The following is a 23,043-nucleotide window of genomic DNA, read 5'->3' as shown; positions in this document are numbered from 1 at the left end:
CCACAGATGTTTTGACAAAAAGTTGAAAAATAATACCACACATCAAAGCACACAAAAGGATGTAGCTACACAGGAAAAGTAACTTTTCCTGTGTGGCTACATCCTTTCATGTGCTTTGTTCAACAGTTTGGTTTTAATAAACACCAGTGTGGAACAGCAATTATAAGGGCATAACTTTCTTCAGTCATATTGTTAAAGGATAAGTAATGCTGCCAACGCCAACTGTCACTATTTGCAGTTTTTATCTCATAAACAAACATACATATCAAGTTTCAGATAAGAATCTGAAAATCTCAAAGGCACAGTATGAAATGTTAAACTAGACGGTGCATGATAAGTCAAAACTAAAGCATAACAATTTGTACAGCACAAAACAATATCAGCTATGACTTGCACGTCTGTAAACCAGTAACACTATGAGAAATTAAGTAAACTGCTTAAATATCAGTTAAGGTTTCTGCGTTTAAAACCTGTACTTTTTAAAATGTATTTTCAGACAGAAAACGTAGTTAAATGCATTCAATTATGCATAAATATAAATGAATGCTGATGCTTACAACTAATGCATGTCTTCAAAAGGACAACGAAAATCCTTTGGTTTCATCATCAAAACAATTCACATCTTGTTAGGCATTTCAGCAACTGCTTTCTTAAAATATAAGACTGTTCCATTTACATTCCACAGGACACTACCTACCCCATGCCATTTCTGTTAAATTCTAAATCTAATGTACCTGAAAACAAAACTGACACCATACTTCTTGAAAATATTTAGTCTGAATCTTGTTCAGTCGTTAGCAAAGAACAAAAACTGTTATCCAATGTATAACTAAGCTCTACAGCAAATGTAAAATTTGTTTTGCTCGTATGTAAATGGTGCTTTGCTGTTAGTAACAATGCTCAGCAGATGCCCAAAACGGGCAGCATATATCCAAAAAGAATGCAAATTTCTTTCCCCAAAAAATATCAGTCTTGTTTTCCTTAGCAGCAACCAAGGTAACATTCCAGATTCTCACACCTAAAGTACACACTACATCCAGCCTGGGGACCATTTTTATTTTTGTCACAGCAGCACTTAACAGAAGGCAAAAGTTTTCAGTTTATTAATAGAGAATTTCTCCAGAATGCATAGAAATTCTGGAAAGCATGCTTACATAAAAATGTCAGGTGACCATTTCTTGCCTTTTACTTAGACCAGGGGTCTGCAACCTGCGGCTCTGGAGCTGCATGTGGCTCTTTCACCCCTCTGCAGTGGCTCCCTGTATCTTGGAAAAATAATGGCCACTCTGCAGGGCAGTACACACACTGAGATCGATCGAGGGATGGATTTTAAATATTGCTCTCATAAACTTAGAAACTTGCTAGAATAACATGGTTTATTTTGCCATGCATTCCACACACAATGAGAGCGATCGAGCAATTCCTTGGCAGCATTAGCATCTCTTGAAAGGTTTCCATACCTCTCCACCATACCGCTGAAACTCTTAACCACAAGAAATCTAGACACAGCCACAAATAAAGGGGGAATAAAGGAAGAAAAATAGGGACAGATTTTAAATATTGCTCTTATAAACTTAGAAACTTGCTTGAATAACACTTTCTGTTAACACACATTTTACACACACACACAGTTACTTTGTCAACTGTACAGATTTTTGCAGAATGTCCTGATTGTTGCCTCATATTTTTGGTCTGTTTCTCATAAAATTGTGGTTTTCTGGCAAATTATTTAGGGCTGAAGTCAGAAAATATAGACAGACATTTGGAGCTTCAGACTTCATACCCTTCAGAAAATTCATGCTAATGCAAAACCTGTTCTATCAAGTTTCTAATTTTGTAAGAGCAATATATAAAAATTGTCCCTATTTTTGGGCCTTTGTCTCCCTCATTATTTATGGCTTTGTCCAGATTTCTTACTCGAAGAGGATGAAAGGTATGACAGACACAGACACACATCAATCGAGCAATCCCAATAAAAATCTCAAAAAAGGAACAAAAATAGGGAAGGAATTTAAATATTGCTGTTATAAACTTAACTCATACACACACACACACATATATATATATATATATATATATATATATATATATATAGATATATATATATATAGATATATATATATACACACACACCCACACACACATATATATATATATATATATATATATATATATATATATATACACATATATGTGTGTGTGTGTTATATATATATATATATATATATATAAACTATATATAAAACTTAATATGCTGTGTTATCTTCATTTTACAGGTCAAATATGTTTTGTGGCTCTAGATGAATTTTATTTGGCAGGAGAAAGGCCAAAATGGTTCTTTTGGTAGTGAAGGTTGCAGACCCCTGACTTAGACCAATGAGTTGGACATTTCTAGCCTGGCAAAATTTTCTCAAGTCTTGCCACATGTTAGTTACCCTCTTCCACTTTTCCTGCAATGTATCTACTTTTTCAACAAAACCTAAATATTCTCCATTTTAAATGCTCGTTCTGGCCCCAGCCTGCCAGCCAGAAATGAGCCTGTTCCCTCAATGACAACTTTATTCCCCAGCTTCCTAGTATTCAAGGATATCACATAAAAGCATCAGGAGTTGGGATTACACTAATTTTGCAAAGAGCAGTATTTTCATCATCTTCTCCTCTTAGCCTGCCCTTTTGTTATCGAGCAGGCATCCTCTCCCTACACGCCTATGCTGAGCTAAAGAGTGATGCTTTCCTTCTTGGAAAGCTTATACCCCACACCCCAAAATGCTTGTGTGGAGCACAAGTCTCATCCATAAGAGTCATTCCTGCAGCAGGGCATGTACTATCCCCTTAATGGGCAAGCAAATGTTGGGTTCTCACTCCCTGCCTTCTCCAGCCAGCTCTAAGACCATGTTAGGCTATGCTACGCTCTGTATCTTTACCCTTCTTTGCTACAGAACTGGATGTAAATGTTCTACATTTTTAGCTAGCACACTATCTACCATGCTAACATTAGGTTTTCTAATGCAGTCATTCAAAATCAGCATCAGAGCTTCTACATAACTTGTAGGTCTTTTCTCTGTCACTGGTACTTTAAGATACTTAAACAAAATGGATGAATCTTCTTTAATGACTGTTATAAATAAACCTCATAATACAATCATTTCTGCATTTGCAATTAACACAGCTCAGCCAAAACATCAGCTTTCCCCATTCAGTATCTTGTGGTTAATACAGAAAGTGCAGCAGCAAATGAACAAAGATTTACAAGGTTTCCCATGCTGCAAAAGCAAGGGAAATGTGTACATGAGCATTCGCTAAATTGGATGGCCTTTGGAAAGGCCCTTTCCATAGATGAAGCACTTCAATATTTCTTTACTGTGGTCTCTCACATGACTCATCTGAACATGATGAGATTCTACATTCAAACAATGATTGCCTCAACAGTACACGTAAAAAATTCCTCCATGCCTAGGGACCAAAGAGTAAAAAGTACTGAACACAGCAGGTAGTCATACCCAGGGGAAGTTACCTTGTATTTTATTAAAACAGGACTTCGTATTTTAATTCTCTTGGGCTTTATACATTATGGTGTTACTTAACTGCTGTCTCTGTTACTCTGAAAAAAATCCCATGATTTTGCTGTTGTTAGGAACTGAAACATTTCCTAGATGGAACATGAACAGCATATGGCAATCACACAGAAGACAAAGTACAGTCATGTACACTTACACTTACCATAAATGTAGATGTTCGAGTGTATTCACTGCTGCAGTCATCATATTTGGGTTATCCCTGTCAGGGTAGCCCTCAGCCGGCCCCAATACCAGTGCCTTAGTATTTCTGCGTCGGCTGCTGCCCCTTTAGGACTGACGTCAGGTTGTCAGTAGTAGAAAGTAAGGCAGTCAACGCCATTACATCAGTTTTTCTTGCCCTAACTGTTAGGAGCCCCCTAAGAGGGAGTCAGGTTATGGTGGAAGAACCCCACCAGTAGAAAGTAAATACCAAAATGTTCCTGGTAAGGAGAGAGAGAGAAAGAGAAGGGGGGATGGAGGGAGGGAAACCAGGACTGCAACAGTGAATACACTCGAACATCTACATTTATGGTAAGTGCACACAAATGTACTATGTTCTTCGTGTTTCACTATTGCAGTCATCACATTTGGGTTGATTCCCAAAGCTGAGAAAAGGATTGAGGCAGTCAAGGAGACTAGGGGCTGGCCAGGATGTCCTGTAAGACTGCAGTGGCAAAGCCTGCCCTGGATTTGGAGAAGATAGGCAGGTGGTAATGCTTGGTGAAAGTGTGAACAGATGTCCTGGTGGGGACTCCTCTGAGTTAAGCTGCAGAGGTGGAAGCTGCTCTGGTGGAGTGAGTCCTGACCCCCTTAGGGGGACGTTTTCCGCGTTGCTTGTAACAGAAATGGATGCAGTGTGCTATCCATTTGTAAATTGTTTGGAAATGGCTTTGCCCTTTGCCCCTGTAGCAAAGCTGACCAGTAATTGTTCAAACTTTCTGAATGGTTTAGTCCTGTCTAGATAGAATCTGAGATGTCTGTGCACATCTAGAGAGAGTGCAGGATCCTTTCCCCCTTGTTTTGTGGGTTAGGAAAAAAGGTGAGCAAATGAATTGATTGGCTGAGAGCCACAGTGGACACCACTTTGGGCATGAAGGATGGGTTAGTTTTGAGGGAAACCCTGTCAGCATGGGAGATGATGAAGGGTTCCACAGCCATGAGTGCTTGTAGCTCAGACTCTTCTGGCTGAAGTGATGGCCAGAAGTAAAGCGGTCTTCCAGGAGAGAATTTTTTGCTCTGCTGAAGATGCTGGTTCAAAGGGTGGCAGGGGTAAGCTTTTCCAACACAAAGTTAAGGTCCCAAGCTGGGGTGGGTGCTCTTCTGGGTGGCCTCAGGTTGCTAGCCCCTTTTAGGAATTGTTTGATCAGAAGGTGTGAGAAAAGGGGCTGCTCAGTGTGGAAATGAGCAGAGATAGCAGAGACATGAATTTTAATAGAGGAAAAGGAGAGACCACTGTGTAGCAGGTCAGCTAGGTAATCCAGGATGAGAGGTAGGGAGGGCTGTGTCGTATCAGCTCCCTTAGCCTGAATCAGGTGCAGAACCTTTTCCATTTGTCAGCATAAGACTTTCTAGTGCTAGGGCATCTGGGCTCAAGTAAAACATCTAGAACCTGTTTACTGAGGCTGGCAGATTGATCAGTGGTCAGGGAATAAGCCAGGCTGCCAAACTGAGGGTCTGCAATTGGGGATGCAAGAATTCTCCTTCACTCTGGGTCAGGAGGGTTGGGTTCTGAGTGAGATGCCATGGTGGCAGTGGGGACAGGATGCACAGCAGTGGGTACCAGTGCTGGCGAGGCCAGTCTGGAGCAATAAGAACTGTCCTTGGCTTTTCCTCCCTTATGTTGAGCAGTACCCTGGTGATGACAGGTAGTGGAGGAAATGCAAAGACTGATAGATTGACCCAGGGGAAGGATACAGCATCCACTTTCCAAGCCATGCAGTGATGTTTCCTGGTGCAGAACTTGCCGAGTTGATGGTTGGTGTGGGAGGCAAAGAGGGTGACCTTCGGGGTGCCCCATTTCTGAGTTATTAGGGTGAAGGTTCTTTTGTCTAGCTGCCACTCGTGTGGGTCCAGAAGATTTCTGCTTAAGTGGTCTGGCAGAGAGTTTAGAGAACCTGGCAGGAATTCTGCTAACAGGTGGAGGTGCATGGCAGAGGCTGTGTGCCAAAGGGTCATGGCCAGCCTGCATACAGGGTAGGAGTGAGTCTCTCCCTGCTTGTTAATATACCACATTACAGTGGTGTTGTCTGTTTTGATCAGGAGAGCCCCAGGAGAGTAGGGGCCTGAAAGCTGTCAATGTGTGCTGGACAGCTAACATCTCTTTCTGGTTGATGTGCAGATGGATTTGCTGTGGGCTCCATTGACCCTGTATGCACCTGCCGTCCAGGTGAGCACCCCAGACATAGTCTGATGCATCTGCGGTGAGGGTCTGGGTGGAGGGGGGTGGTGGGAAAGGTAGTTCCTTGTTGTGGGAGCATGCTGCTGCCCACCAAAGAAAATCTTTCTGTAGGCAAGGTATCATTGGTATAAGAGTTGTTTCCAGGTCTTGACAGTGTTAACACCAAAGGCTTTTTAGGTACCACTTAAGGTTTCTCATATGCAGTCTGGCATATGGAATGAGTAGAATGCAAGATGCCAGGAACCCCAGAGCTTGCAGGATTTTCCTTGCAGGTAACTGGGGTCTGGTGGCTAGTTGACAGAAGTAGGCTGTTAGGTAAGTTTGCTTTTCTGGTGTAAGGAATGCCATCTGGGATGCTGTGTCCAGGCCTGCTCTTAGGAATATAATCCTTTGGGTGGGTACTAGTTTGGATTTCCTTTCGTTGATAGTGTACCCTAGGGAGGTCAGTAGGGACTTTACAAAGGCCAGGTGCTTGAGCAGCTTTTCCTGACTGTCTGCCTGAATTAGGCAGTCGTCTAAGTATGGGTAAATTTGGATATACCTTTGTCTACAAAAGGCAATGATGGGAGCCAAACATTTTGTTAAAACTCTGGGAGCAATACACAAACCAAAAGGAAGCGCACAGAACTGAAAGTGCAGGGATCCTGCCCTGAAACGTAGATATTTCCTGCATGATTCCCTGATAGGGATGTGGAGGTAGGCCTCTTTCAGGTCTAGGGTGGCTAGCCAAGCATCATTGGAGAGCATGAGTAGTAGTTGGTGGAGGGTGAGCATTTTGAATTTTGGTATCACCAGGAAGGTGTTTAGAATGGATAAATCGAGGATGGGGCACCAGGCGCCCTCTTATCTGGGTAGCAGAAATAGTCTGGAGTAGAAACTTTGACCTATCTGTTCTGCAGGAACGTGCTCTATTGCCCTAATAGAGAGGAGGGAAAGGACTTGCTTTTTTGCCTCTGCCACTGGTTTGGAGGTAGATCTGGAAACCCTTTTGGGGTTGGAAGAGTGTGGAAAGAAAATCTGTATCCCTGGGACACTATGTTGAGGACCCAGCGGTTGTTGGTAATGGTGGCCCAGGTGCTTGCGTGAAAGGAGAGTTTCCCCCTAGGGGTAAGTGTAGGTGGGCAGAGGGAGGGTGTGGGGGAGGAGAGCCATTGTGAGTTCTTACCATGGGGGGGTGGCTTAGAACTCCTTGGTTTTGAAGTGGAGGAATTCCACTGTTTTGATCTCTGCATTCCCTGTGGCTGTTGTCTGGGGGATCTGCTTCCCCGGGGTCTGGGCTGAACTGACCTGGTGTTAGCAGGAAAGGACCAGTGCTTGGAGGGGCAATGTCTGCTGAACCTTGGTGGCTGGACCTGTAGGAAATCCTTAACTGTCTGCATAGATTTAGCTTTTTCTTCCATCTTTTTTAAGACCTCCTCTGCCTTCGTGCCAAATAAGTTTATCTTTGTGCAAGGGTGCATCCAATAATTTAGGTTTAACATGGTCTGCCAAGGGCTGTTCCTTACGCCATGCATAGAACCAGTGACTGCTGCTCTGCAAGAAGCTTCTTGGGGGTCAAAACCACAGTGTAAGGTATGCTTACTCACTTGACTTGCAGAATGCATTAACTCTTATAACTCTAGATTCTGCACAAGCAGGAAAGGAAGACACTTTTTGTTAGAGGAGCTCCACGGTATGTTGCTGAAATTTTAGCATATGGTACTGGCAGTTTAGTGCTCTGATAGCAAGAGTGGTAGACGTGCATACGTTTTTACCCCATCTGTCTAATGCTCGGGAATCCCTATCTGAGGGGGTGGGATTCTTGGCAAAGGCTGCTTTAATTCCTTTGGGCCCTTGAGAAATTACCTCAGGGTCAGCAGTAGGGTTTTTGAAAAGAAATTTGTGTGAGTCAGGGACTCTGTAATACCTATCAGGTTTTCTGGATGCAGGAGGAAGGGTGTTAGGAGTCGAACTGGATTCCAGAAAAACATCATCCACAACATCCAGGACTGGGGAAATGACCAGGGGTCTGTGCTGCGGAAGATCCAAGAATTCTCTGAGTCTCTTTTTAGACTGAGGGTAGTCCTGACATTCCCATTGGAAGTGCTCCCTTAAGCTATGAAGGGTTTCCCCAAAGGAATAGTCCTCGGGTGGAGAGGCTGAAGGAATGGATTCCTCTGCATCAGAATCCTCATAAGCTGAGAGGGGTTGCATGTCTTCATATTCAGATGCACGAGTCATCAGACTCCTGTTCAGACAAAACTACTGGGGACAGATCTCTTTTCCTTTTGGAAGGGATAGCTTGGCTTCCCTTGATCAGCATGATAAGGTCTTCCGCCATTTTAAGCATTTGAGACTGAAGCAAGGAAGCAGGTGGCTGAGACAGGGTTGTCGGTTTCTTGGGTGTGGTTCGTTCCCTGGCCCTTAGAAACTCTGTAGTTTTTGAAAGAACGGTAGAAGCGAAAGAAGTCGTTGGTTTGTGACGAGAATTGGTAGTGCAAAGTACTTCCTCAGAAGCCGGTGCCTGCTCAGTGGCTCTGGACCCATCCCAAGGGTGAGACAACCGCAGGATCCTTAGTTGAAGAGTTTTGCGGCATACTGGACTCTGAAAGGGCCTCGGTAGCGGCCTGCAAATCCACAGAAGCGTTCATTAGGGGCTGCAAAGCGCCTCACTAAGGAAAGGAGAACTGATGACTAGCTTAACGGAAGCATCATTGGTAGGTTTTCACCTGTGCAGTCTGTCTCTGTCTTTATCCTTACATTTTTTTGGAAGATCTGCTGACGGATGGCTTACCGAAGCCATATCAGAATTCGAGGACTATAAGCGAAAATATCTAGCTACAATAAGGGCCCGACGACGTATAGTTCTGGCGTTAAACAAAGCACAAAAGCGACAGCGAGGGACGTCGGTGTGGTATTTGCTTTCCACAGGCGAGACAATTGTTAACTTTTTCTTACATCGGTTAGAGCAAGAAAAAAAGATCCCCCCAACTTAGCTTCTAGAAGACTTCAGCTTCAATTCTGAAGACAAAACTAAAGTAGCAGCCGACCGGCACTCGTGCAAACTGCTTCTGTTTCAGGCTCCTCGGCAAGAAAGACTGGGGTAATGGTGTCTGCTGCCTTACTTTAAACTACTGATGACCTGACACCAGTCCTGAAGCGACAGCAACCACTACAGAAATACTAAGTCTCTGGTATTCGGGCTGGCCGAGGGCTATCCTAACAGGGATAACCCAAATGTGATGACTGCAACAGTGAAACACAAAGAACATCAGGGGATTCTATAACCAAAGCTACAGCAGACCACAAGGAAAGTACAGTTGTGTACACTTACCATAAATGTAGATGTTCGAGTGCATTCACCATTGCAGTCATCACCTGTGGGTTATCCCTGCTGTGGTAGCCCTCGGACGGCCAGAACACTAGAATCAATGTTTTTCTGCATCGGCTACTGTCACCTGTAGTCTGATGTCAGGTCGTCAGTGATATAAAGCAAGGCAGCTGATGCCATTACATCAGTTTTTCTTGCCCTACCCCATCAGAAGAACAAAGAAACATGTTAAAGTGGACCTGGTGGCTAAAACCCACCGTGGGAAGCTTATGTCCCCCTAGGGAAAGAGGATACAAGGGGGAAGGAGGGAGGGAAACTAGGACTGCAACAGTGAATACACTCGAACATCTACATTTATGGTAAGTGCACACAACTGTACTATGTTCTTCGTGTTTCACTGTTGCAGTCATCATCTGTAGGAGGATTCCCAAAGGTGAGAACAGGGGTGTAGGATTGGTTAGAGCCCTAGGCATGGGATAGCAAACCCTGCAGAACTCCAGAGGCAAATCCTGCCCTAGACTTAGAGAAAAGCAGTAGGTGGTAATGTTTTGTAAAAGTATGGACAGAGGTCCAGGTGGCAGCTTCCAAGATGTCCCTGGTGGGAACTCCTCTGAGGAATGCTGTGGAAGTGGAGGCTGCCCTAGTGGAATGGGTAAGAATGGACTTAGGAGGTGATTTCCCATGTAGTCTGTAGGAAAAATGGACATAGTGTGTTACCCATTTGGAAATGGGGCTTCACCTCTGCCCCTGGGGCAAAGCTGACAAGAAGCTGGTCTGTTTTTCTGAAGGGTTTAGTACGGTCCAGGTAGTATCTGACCTGTCTGTGCACGTCTAGTGAGTGCAGAATTCATTCCCCCTTGTTTTGCGGGTTAGGAAAGAAGGTGGGTCGATGTATGGCCTGGTTGAGGGTCACATCAGATACCACCTTGGGTATAAGGGGGGGGGGGGGTTAGTCCTCAGGGAGACCCTGTCTGCATGGAAAATGAAGGGCTCAATGGCCAGGAGTGCCCAAAGTTCTGAAACCCTTCTGGCTGAGGTGATAGCTAGAAGGAAAGCAGTCTTCCAGGAGAGATATCTCAATTCTGCTAAAGCAACAGGGTCGAATGGAGGCAAGGCTAGTTTTTCTAAAACATAATTCCAGTCCCAGGCTGGCGTGGGTGGCCTTCTGGGAGGTCTGACATTAGAAGCCCCTCTGAGGAATTGTTTCCTCAAAGGATGTGAGAAGAAGGGCTGGTCTGAATTGAAATGAGCTGAAATGGCTAAGGCATGGATTTTAATAGACTAGAAGGACAGGCTACTATTAAGTATTTCGGCAAGGTAGTCCAAGATAAGAGGTATGGAAGGTTGCGAAGTACTGGCCCTCTGAACTGGCTCCAGGAGCAGAATCTTTTCCATTTCCCTGCATAAGATTTTCTAGTGCTGGGCCTTCTGGCCTCTGTGATAATGTCTAGGACCGGTTTGCTTAACAGGGACCCCTTGTTTGCTTTTAACGTATTAACCATGTTGACAGTTTGAGAGTCTGCAAGTCTGGGTGCAGCATCACCTCCCTCCCCCACCTGGGTCAAGAGGTCTGAGATCAGGGAAGCTGCTTGGGAGGCTGTAATGTCAAGCTCCACAGTAAGGGGTACCAATGCTGTCTGAGCCAATCTGGAACAATGAGGATGGTCTTTGGTCTCTCCTACCTTATCTTGATCAGTACCTTGGGAATAAGAGGCAGAGGAGGGAATGCGTACACAAAGAGGGAGTTCTAGGGAAGGCCAAGACATCCACCTTCCACGTTAGGTGGTGATACTCCCTGGTACAGAATTTTTCCAGCTGGTGGTTGAGGTGCGAAGCAAAGAGATCCACCTCCTGAGTTCCCCACTACTGAATGACTTGCAAAAAGATTTTCCTGTGGCGCTACCATTCAAGGGGGTCCAGTAAGTTTCTGCTTAGGTGGTCTGCCAGGGTGTTGTTGACCCCTGGTAGGTATTGAGCAATTTGGTGTAAACCCATGGAGGTGGCTGTCAGCCAGAGGTTCATGGCTAGCCTGCACACACGGTAAGATTGGGTCCCTCCCTGATTGTTGCTATACCACATTACTGTGGAGCTGTCTGTTTTGATAAGGAGAACCCCTGGCCTGAGATGGGGTTTGAAGGATGTCAGAGCCTTTTGTACTGCCATCATTTCCTTCTGACTGATGTGTAAGGGAAGGTGCTGGGCATCCCAAAGACCTTGGATGCACCTGCCTGCTAGGTGAGCGCCCCAAGCAATGTCTGAGGCGTCAGTGGTGATGGTTTGGCCAGTAGGGTAGAGGATGAAGGGAAGACCCTCATTCTTGGCGCAGGCGCAGGCCCATGCCCACCAGAGAAGCTCAGCCCTTATACAAGGGATCAGGGGGAGAGAGGTCTCTAGAGGCCGAGACTGCTGACATTAAAAGTTCTTTAGATACCACTGAAGTTTCCTCATGTGAAGCCTGGCCACAGGAATTAGAAGGATGCAAGATGCCATGTACCCCAAGGCTTGCAGAACTTCCTCACAGTGAGGTGACTTCTAGAAGCCTGCTGGGTAAAGTAGAGAGGCAGGAAGCTCTGCTTTTCTGGGGATAGGAAGGCCATTTGGGATGCTGTGTCCAGCAGTGCTCCCAAGAAAATGATCTTCCTGGAGGGTGTTTGCTTTCATTTCTTCTCATTGATGGTGAACCCTAGGGAAGTTAGGAGGGTTTTGACAAAGAGAAGGTCCTGGGGCAGCTTTTCTTGCACTCTGCCTAAATAAGGCAGTCATCCAGATAAGGGTAAATCTGTATATTTCTCTGTCTGCAAAATGCCATGGCCGGGGCTAAACATTTGGTGAATACCCTGGGTGCAGTAGATAAGCCAAAGGGTAGCGCAGAGAACTGAAAGTGTTGTGAGCCTGCTCTGAAGTGCAGGAATTTTCTGCAGGGTTCCCTTATAGGGATGTAGAGGTAGGCATCTTTTAAGTCTAGGGTCACTAGCCAGGGATTTTTTTGTTAGCATAGGGAGCAGCTGCTGCAAAGTTAGCATTCTGAATTTGGGGACTACCAGGGAGGTGTTTAGAATGGGTAGATCCAGGATGGGGTGCCAAGTGCCCTCTTTTCTGGGAACAAGGAATAGTCTGAAATAAAAGCCTTTGCCTGTTTGATCTGAAGGGACAGGTTCTACTGCCTCCTTGGATATGAGAGTTTGGACCTGTTTCAATGCCTCTGCCCACTGATTTGGAGGTAAGTCTGGGTACCCTCCTGGAATTGGGAGTTCGTTGAAAGAGAATTTGTATCCCTGAAAAATTATCTTTAAGACCCATTGGTTCTTTGTTACAGAAAGCCCAATTTTCTTTGGAGAGGGAGAGCCTTCCTCCTAGCTTTTGGTGAGTGAAAGGTGGGCAGAGGAGGAAAGAGGGAGTCATTGAGAGTTTTTGCCATAGAAGGGTGGCTTAGAACTTCCTGCTTTTGAGGCGGAAGTGGTCCACTGTTTGGTTCTCTGTTGCCCCTAGGATAGGGGCCTGGGTGGTCTGTCCTTGCGAGGCTTACCTTGGCCCTGTCTGCTAGGTGCAGGGAAGGCCCTGTGCTTAGAGGGAATGTTCCTGCTGAACCTGGGAGGTTGAACCTGAAAGAAATCTTTTACTGTTTGCAAAGATTTTGCTTTGTCTTCCATCTTTTTAAACACCTCTTCTGCTTTTACTCCAAACAAGTGGTCCTTATCCAGGGGTGCATCAATTAGTTTAGACTTGACATGATCAGGAAGAGGTTTGTTCCTTCAACCATGCATGTCTCCTAATGACAGATCCTGACACTGCTGCCCTGCTAGAGGCTTCTAGGGCATCATATCCACAGTGTAATGAGTGTTTGGCCACTTGACAAGTAGAGTATAGTAAATCTGCTAACTCTTTCGAAATGGCACAGTCAGGAAAGGTTGAAATCTTTTGTTTTAAGAGTTTCTAAGTGTACTGTTGCTATTTTAACATATGGAACTGACAGTTGACTGCTCTGATAGCCAAGGTTGCAGAGATGTATACTTTTTTACTCTATCTGTCCAGAGCTCTGGAATCCTTGTCAGAAGGAACAGGATTCTTGCCAGAACTAGTCTTAGCTCCCTTAGGTCCCTGTGTAATGACCTCTGGGTCTGCAGCAGGATTTTTGTACAGGTATTTGTGAGAATCCGGTACTCTGTAATACCTGTCAGGTTTACTGAGAGCAGGTGGTTGGACGTCAGGGGCTAAGCTGGATTCATGGAAAACATCATCCACCACTTCTAAAATAGGAGGGATGGCCAGGGGTCTGTGCTGGGGCATGTCCAGAAACTCTAAGTCTTTTCTTAGACTGGGAGAAATGCTGATATTCCCACTGGAAATTTTCCATGAGGGTGTGGAGGGTTTCCCCAACAGAAAGTCGTCTGGTGGGGAGGCAGAAGGAAAGGATTCCTCTGCATCTGAATCCTCATAAGCAGTCAGAGATTGTTGTTACTCCTCAAAATCCGAATAGTCAGATTCCTCAGAATCCTGTTCTGTCATAATTTTTGGGGAAGGGTGTCGTTTCCTTTTAGAAGTTGTGGCCGGACTACCCCTAATAAGGGAAATGAAATCCTCTGTCATTTTAAGCATTTGTGCTTGGGGTGGTGGAGCAGGAGCAAGATGGTGGCTAGAGGCAGATTTTCTAGGAGTGGCCTGGCTTCTAGGCCTAAGAGTATCCGTCGGTCTGAGAGAAGCGGTAGCTGGATAAGAAGACTTTGTTTTTTGTCTAGATTCAGTAGTGCGATAAGCCTCCTCGGAAGCTGGTGCCTGTGTCGCCTGAGGCAGAGACAGTCAAAGGCTTGGAAGACTAAGAAGATTTCTGAGGCATACCGGACTCCGAAAGGGTCTTGGTAGAGGCCTAAGTAGATATCAAATCGGGCATAATGGGCTGCAAAAGCACCTCACTGAATTCCGGAGAACTGTCGACCTGCTTAGCGGTAGAGTCGTCAGAAGGCTTAGCCTTCTGTGGTCTGTCTCTATCTTTATCTCTATGTTTTTTAGGAATGTCCACGGATTGTTGGCTGACGGATGCCATTTCAGAATGCGAAAACGGAAGACGAAAATACCTGTCTACAATAAGAGCTCTATGGCGAATGGTTCTCTCATTAAAGAGGATACAGAACTGGCAACGAGGGACGTCGTGGTCTAGGCCTAAACAAGTGACGCAGTATGAATGGAAGTCTCGGTGTGGGATCTGCTTTCCACAGGTGAGACAATTGTTAACTTTTTCAGACATCAGTTAGTGCAAGAAAAAAGGATCCCCAATGGGGTACTTAGCTTTAGACGTTTTCAGCTGAAATTCAAACTCTGGCAGCGATCGACCAGCACACTTGCGAACTGCTTCTACTACGGGCTCCACGGCAAGAAAGACTGGTGTAATGACATCGGCTGCCTTGCTTTATAGCACTGATGACCTGATGTCAGACTATAGGTGACAGCAGCCGATGCAGGAAAACATCGACTCTGGTATTCGAGCCGGCCGAGGGCTACCACAGCAGGGATAACCCACAGGAGATGACTGCAACAGTGAAACACGAAGAACATCTGCAAGCATCACTCACATTACTTATGAGTACACCCAAAGAAGTTTCTCAAGGGATACAAAAATGTTTTGGAAATTTAAAAACAAACACATTGACAATAGCCTGCAGACTCATCACATGGCTATACTGGAGCAAAAGGCAGAGCTTTCAGCAGACCGTCATTGTTCAGGGGGAGCATAAGGTCAATGCCAAAAACAATCATCCATTGGACTATTTTGAAGTTTATTATTTTTTGCACAGACATAAGGCTCTGGTCAAATAAAGGGTGAAAGGTTTAGTAAGTAAAATTGCTTGATGCACTGTGACATTCTCCCCGGACTACAGTGGACTACAATTTAATAAGAGAAAGACAATCTCTCCCACCTTTCAAAAGCTGAAGGAACTGAGCTATCAAGTACCTCTAAAATTTTCAGCCAAACTCCATGTCAAGAAAGTGTCTAAACATCTTGCTTTTAAGCTCCTGAAGGAGGTTTCAGCCCATACAAAGTGTTGTCTATGAGACAGGGGAGCAGCAAGAAACATTGGTCATGAAAATGGGCATCTATCTCCCCGTCCACTTAGCAGCTTATACCAAAAGAAAATACAGTACCTCACTTATTTCAGAAACTGAGTCAGCAGAAGGAAAGAAAACAAGACAGACATTAATCTAAACAATAACTTTTTTTCCACATAGCATGAACCTCAAGTGTTTCTGAGCACTAACAAATCTGGTTCAAAATCTAGAGGAAAGTGATGATGATAATGGAATTCACCAGAACAGATCCCCTCATCAATTCCTAGAAAATCAAGTAAAAACAAAGTATACGACTCCTTGAGCCAGTGGATGGAGTCACCAACAATGGTCAGCTCACTTGACATTCAATTCACATGGTTTTTGGCAAGCAGCATTTTGGATGGTCTCTCATGATACTTCATTTTCTTGCATAGTCACCTCAGGCTTGGTGTTTAACTGCAAAGCTTGGCAAGATCACTTACAACTGCTTGATGGACAGAATGGGATATGCTTTTAGATACAAGAAACAAATGCATTTTATACTGTGTTCGCACATTTACAGGGGAGGAGTCTTACCAACACTTTTAAAAACCACAATGTAAAGTTCCTCCTAAGTTTTGAAATAATAAGTGTTTTACTGTTGGGACCTGTTAAAACCCTAAGTTAAAGAAGCAGTGGAATATGCCGCTCATAAGTCCTAGTTTAAAATACTTGGTGTATTAGTAGGTGGTCAGGAAATTCTGTATCCTCTTGGGAAATAGTTTGGACGGCTTTGGGGAAAATGTCATTGTAAGATCTGCAACTATTCACTCCCCTGCATTCTTCTGAGTTTAGAACCAGTTTTCACTCCATGCTTTTGTTGCTATTAAAATATACTGCATTCTAGACTTGTACTTTATATAAAGCACTTAGTCATAGTTTTGTTCTAATGCTCCAACAGATGTATTCTGGCGTCTCCATACACATTACATGGTGCGTTCCCCATACTTTGAAATCTGATAGCTGAAGTCAGTGTTTTTGTTGCAGAGGAGACATACTGCATAAAATGTGGCTGGAACTTCAACAGTATGAGCAACTGTTAATTGAAAGGAGCGTTTCACTGCTGCATAGCACGAATAATGAGGCAACCATCGTGGGACAGGCTGGTATAAGCTTTTACTTTCACAGAATAATATATAGCTATTTAAACTTGGTTATGGGACTGCAGGGCTCACATGGCACAGACAAGTTGTCAGTGACAGTACTAGTCCACTGACAGTGAACCCCAAGCTGGTGTACTTTTCTCCTGTGCACCCCGAGATCTCTGTATCTGTTTACAGGTGAATCCTGCTTCTCATCTTTTCTTAGCATACCTACTGCTGTACTATCCTGATGACATTTTCTTGTGACACTTAAAATACGTTTGCTGTGCTAAATGTTTCAAAATATTTTTTTCTACTTCGTTCTGATCATCACAGTGAGGTTTCTGACTCGTTTACTTCATGTTCAGTATATGCTTCAGTGTAGTAAGACATCAATAACATTGAGGATTATGATCAGGTCACTGATTATAACCCATTTATTATGTGTTCGAGACATGGATGCCAAGAAATTCACATCAAAAAAGGGGGTAGGAACTGAATAATTTATGCAATGTTGCTTAGGTTATATGAATTATAGCAATATATGTGAAGTATAATGTTTGTTAATGTTGGTTTAATACAATTTGATTACTTTTTTACAATTGTAAATTTGCCTATGTCAAAAGTGATGATTCAACAAAGGTGTTTATATAAACAAAGAAGAGTGAAGCTCTTAGAACACAATTAAGTTATGACTGGAGTGTGCATGGATCTTTATCTGCTCCACGAACTTGTTGTTGTCTTTCGGCTTTTCCCGATTAGGGGTCGCCACAGCGGAACTCCGGTCCGCTAATGATTGGCAGTAGATTTTCACGAACGCCGAGGTGCTAGCTCGATGTCCAACCTTCAACGAAGGCACGCCCTTTTACGCATGTCTTTTGAATGCCCACCCAACCACGGGGAGGACATGCAGACTCCACACAGAAGGCACTCCCCACTCTTCAGCCGAGAATCGAACGGGAGAACCTCTTGCTGTGAGGCAACAACGCTATCGCTGCACCACCACAGAATTACTTATCTGCTCCATGAACTACCAGAAAAAAAAGGCAGTTGGCGAGCACTGTCAGAAAAGTCAATGGAACACAGTCTCTTATGTTTACAATCACCTTACCATGCCTCTGAACGATCTAAGATTTTGCCTCCTTCATTTGGTTTGATCCTCACAAAGTTGGTGGTGTTCAGACAAATAACTGAGGATTGAAGTCCTGAATGGTGACATACATTTGAGTTTCAGAATTCGTATCCTTCAAAGAAAATGCAGGCGAACACACATCCTGTCATTCTAGCTACTTTCTATGCTTGTAAGAGGAAGGGACATCATATCAGTATGGACAGCAAGCAGAACCAAATCTTTTGTTCTGCCGCTGTCATTTGCTGGTCAGTACCGGCATATTTTACAGTGCAGCACTAGACCCGACCTTAACAACTTAAGCAGGGGGTGATTAACATTTGTTACGATCAAGTCTCATGCTATTTGTTAAGATCGAGTCTCATGCCTCTAGAGCTTAAATGATTTGTATTTTTTCCAAATATCGGAGAGTAATCACTGTGCTCCATACACTACACAATAAGAATGCATCGTAATAATAATGATGTAATTCTCACTCTCAATACCACATGTGGATCTTTGCATACCAGTAATAATCAAAATTCTGCTTTGCCTTTAAAGGTAATTTCCTGGAATGTGAAGGAGGACAATGTGAATATCAAAGAAAGGCAATTCTTGAGAAATAATCTTTTACTAGTGATACACTGCAAAACACTCTACCTTAAGAAGATAAGCATGACAACAATGTGGAAAGAGGAGTAATCTCATCGACTACAGAAGAGTTAGTTACTCTGACTGAGAAGAGTCTGGGATGTAAGAAAGAAAAGTTTAGAATGAACAAAGAGGGGAGATTGTGTAAAGTGCAGGTTCGTAACAATCAAGGGAAAATTCTTCTTGAAAATTTCTGTGGCCTTAACAATTAAAATGTTGCAGTTTTTGATTCTTTCATTAATACTTTGAAAGGGATAGGTGGGAAATACTACCTATCATTACTGGAGGTGATTTTAATGTGGTTAAACACCCACAACTAGAAAAATTCCAACAAGGAGGAGGACGTTGAGTGAAAGAGGATTACTGATTGGTGCAAAGAATTGTTGCTTTGCAGATCCTTGTCCAGTTTATTATCTGAAGATAAAGACTACACAATTTTTTGCACTCGCCACTGGGTGATTTATTTCTAATTAATGAGTTTTACTGGATTAAGTCAAGGCAACTAAATTTGTATCAACTGTATTCTCAAAATAATCCATGACAGACCATGGGTTTTCAAAACTGAAGCAGCAAATGGCAAGAAATACCATTGTTTAGATCAGCTGTTATTGAAACATACTAGTCTTTGTATCCAGCCTTTGAAAAGACATTTACAAGAACAAGTTCCCAAGTACTTGGTAGCCCCTTCTGCTATTAAGGCATAATGTGTGGTCTGCTGGGGAACCCTACACACCAATCGCAAACTGTGGAGCCGGTTTTCCTCTGAGACATGCTGCTATATGGATATATCTGCATAATAATAAACATGTAAACACACACAACAGCAAAACATTAAACTTAATAATTTGTCAAAGTACAAAGTTCTGCTTTCTGAGAATATTCAACTCAACATAGGTTCTATCCAAAAGAGTAGCATGCAAACACCTACAAAGCAACTATTCCTAGTCCTAAACTGCAAACACACAGGTCTTCAATACTACAACTTAACATTGGCAGCACAATAAAGAACATAAAAAAAAATTATGGAAGCTCAGACTTCTCAGCACAATCCAAACATATCAGGAATACCTGAAACATACCTATTATAAAACTGCACTACTTTCCTCAACATAAGGTTCAGAAAGGGCAGACTACTCGAGAGAGCTGGAGTTTTACTCCTCACAAAGTTTCACCTTCAAGTCACATTGCTGGGTGTGTAACAAAACCTTAATGATCACCTTTACTACTGTCAAGTTTGTTTGTCTTTTCGGCTTTTCCCGGTTAGGGGTCGCCACAGAGGAACTCCGGTCTGCTAATGCTTGGCAGTCGATTTTTATTGTGCCGAGTTGCTAGCCCAACGCCCAACCTTCAGCGAAGGCACTCCCATTCACGCATGTCTTTCAGAGGCCACTCGACTGCGAGGAGGACATGCAGACTTCACACAGAAGGCACACCAGCCGAGAATTGAACAGGAGAACCTCTTGCTGTGAGGCAACAACGCTACAGCTGTACCACCGCGGCTATATCCCTTTACTACTGTCAAGTAGCAGTGCTCAAAGGTGGCAATACATAGCTACATGCTGTAGCATACAGCACACCATATACTCCTCAACCCTGATAACAGACCTCTTATCCTAAAACTCACATCTATCAATGAGTCACACAAGCAATCCTTTTGCTAGGGGATATAAACCATAACCATGGAGCTTTCGGAATGTGCATGTCAGACTGGTATGAGGCTAGCTTTGAGCAGCATTTTACCTTCTCCAAGGATAATGGCACAATCCGAACAGAAGCTGACAAGACTTTTATAATTGGCTTAGTTTCTGGTGTCATTTGAAGGGGGTGCAATATTTGTCAGCATGGAAGGAGATGGTCAACAGACCACACTGCTTTGCCAGGGATGGTTTGCACCTCTCCTCTCTAGACTTTCAAATATTAACTAAAACACTGTCCTCCCCTACAACACATTTTTTAGACAATGCCAAACAAAGTACATCTGACATATCAAATCAACACCAAGAAAATACTAGGTGTTAATGCTCAATGCAAGGTTTCTAAACAAGAAACTCCACTCCCTACACACTCCCCTTACCCTACAGAATGCAGACATTTATGCAGTCATTGAGACATTGTTTAAAGCTGTGGAGAGCACACTGGTAGAGCAAGGCTATAATGCCTTCCACACATTTAGATCAGCTACTACACAGACAAGGACTAACGGTGGAGGTGTCTCGACTTGCATCACAAATAAATATACCTCAAAGCTGGTCAAACAGGAAAATGCACTTGAGCTTCTCCACATTCAAATCACCATAGGAAAAATCAAATACCACTTACTTGCAAGCTATAGGTCACCCTGTATGATCCAGGAAACCCATACCTAATATTCATGGGCGACCTTAATTACCCCACTATTAACTGGGAATTAGGAATCATAGCATGCATGCATAGAGATTCCTGGATTTTGTAAACACAAACTCCTTGGACCAAATTGACCATACCCCAACCAGAGGCGCAAAAAACATACTGGATCTGGTCCTAACTAATATGGGAGAGTGCAGCACACCCCCTAAATCAATGTCTTCTCTGGTATGGTTAGACCATAAAACAGTCTCCTTTTAAGTAGAAATAAAACCCAGAATTTCAGCTAACCCTGGAATGTTCAGGAACTACTCTAAGGCTAACTTACTACTATTAAGTGGTAACATAGCAAAAAAAATCAAGCCCTCATAAACCCTGAGAACACTGCTGCCTACATAGAACTGTTCAGAGAAACCCTATACAAGTATGTTAAAGCATGTTAATAGCTGTATAAGAGGCAACTGTACCCATCATGAAGAACTACAGAATTAACTCAACAAGCCACCTTTGTCGAATCGCAACATCAACAGACTGCATAAAAGGAATAAGAAATTCATGTCAAAAATTAGCAGGTGCAGCACCCAGAAGGATAAAAGCACTCTCAAACTACACAAACAACCTAGCAGGCAAATAAAGTCTATGAACACCAAATCAGAAGTAAATCTGGCCTCCCAGACCAACCACCACCACAAGGCATTATTTAGCTATGTCCACAACCTCAAAGACAATACAATGTAATTACACTGCTAATCACTCTGTTAACATCTGTATTGTTATATATTCCAGGGTGATTCTCTGTCATTGCTGCAGTATTATCTTGCCCTTAAACCATTAAGCTATTTACTAAACAGATTAGGCTACGATTACAGTTTGGCTCCCAGAAATCAACCTTGTTCAAAGACATTTCATCTTTTTTGTGGATGGCTTAAAAGTACAGTTTTGTACCTACCATAAATGTAGATGTTCGAGTGTTCACCCTGCTGCAGTCATCACACTTGGGTTATCCTGCCGTCAGGCGGTCCCGCAGTCGGCCCGAATTCCAAAGTCTTGGTCCGGCGGCGGTTGCTGTCGCTTCTTCCCTGACGTCAGTGCGCCAGGGGTATACAAGTGGCTTCCGACGCCATTTTCTTCAGTTTTTCTTGCCCCAGATTTCAGGTGCCCCAATAGGTAGGCAAAAAAAAATATATATATATATATATATATATATATATAGCTATATAAAAATTAAACAATACCCTCAGGCACAAGCAAATACACCGCAGAGGTAGCATAGGATAGAGTGGTAGAGATAAGTTCAGCTAGTTCAGAGGGGATCGAGGGAGGGTAACCTGGACTGCAGCAGGGTGAACACTCGAACATCTACATTTATGGTAGGTACAAAACTGTACTATGTTCATCGTGTTACCCTGCTGCAGTCATCACACACGGGTTGAATCCCAAAGCTAAGGATGGGAGGTGGAGTCAAATAGGGTTAGAAGAAGCTAGTAAGCCCTGCAGAACTGCAGTGGCAAAACCAGCTCTAGTCTTAAGAGTATAGAGGTAAGTGATAGTGCTTGGTGAAGGTGTGCACTGAAATCCAAGTAGCAGCTTCCAGAATATCCTTGGTTGGCACTCCCCTGAGAAAGGCTGCTGCTGTAGCCCTGGTGGAGTGGGACCTAATGTTAGCAGGTACTGGTTTCCCATGATGTGTGTAGCAGAATCGTATGCAATGCCCTATCCATTTAGAAATGGTCTGTTTTGAGATAGCTTTTCCTTGTGATCCTGTAGCATAGGCTACAAAAAGCTGGTCAGTTTTTCTGAAAGCCTTAGTTTTATCCAAGTAGTAACGTAATTGCCTGTGACTGTCCAAAGAGTGCAGGAGTCTTTCTCCTTTGTTCTGGGGATTTGGGAAGAAGGTGGGCAAGTGAATGGTTTGGTTTAGGGCCACACAGAATACCACCTTTGGCATAAAGGAAGGATTAGTTGGTAGAGAGACTCTGTCTTGATGAAAAATGAGGAAAGGTTCCACTGCCATTAGTGCCTGTAGCTCTGAGACTCTTCTAGCTGAGGTTATTGCTAGTAGTAGGGCAGCTTTCCATGAAAGAAATTTTAAATCAGCTGAAAAAGCTGGTTCAAAGGGCGGCAATGTAAGCTTTTCCAGAACAAAGTTGAGATCCCAAGTAGGTGTTGGAGCTCTCCTTGGCGGTCTTAAGTTCTTAGCCCCTCTGAGGTACAGTCTTAAGAGTGGATGTGAGAATAAAGGAGGATCAGTGCTGTAATGAGCTGAAATTGCTGAGGCGTGGATCTTAATAGATGAAAAGGAAAGTCCTTTGTGTAACATCTCAGTCAAATATTGTAGAATCTGAGGGATGTTTGGATCAAGGGGATTTAGGCCTTTAGCCTGGTTCCAGGTGGAAAATCTTTTCCATTTGTCTGAATATGTTTTCCTGGTGCTGGGCCTCCTGGCCTCCAGAACGACATCCATAACCGCTTTGGATAAAGGTGTTGGCTGGTTGTTTAGGTAATTTGCCATG

General features: G+C 43.6%; 1 protein-coding gene across 3 annotated transcripts in view; it reads right to left on the bottom strand.

Moving 5' to 3' along the window:
- CTDP1 (CTD phosphatase subunit 1) overlaps window positions 1–23,043 on the bottom strand; it is a 2,700,378-nt gene that overhangs the window by 1,062,041 nt on the left and 1,615,294 nt on the right. The window lies entirely within an intron of this gene.

This window comes from Protopterus annectens, chromosome 3.part1 (genome assembly GCF_019279795.1).
Source record: "Protopterus annectens isolate FY-2018-M chromosome 3.part1, PAN1.0, whole genome shotgun sequence".
Taxonomy (NCBI): Eukaryota; Metazoa; Chordata; order Ceratodontiformes; family Protopteridae; genus Protopterus; species Protopterus annectens.
This window is presented reverse-complemented; position numbering and strand designations above follow the sequence as displayed.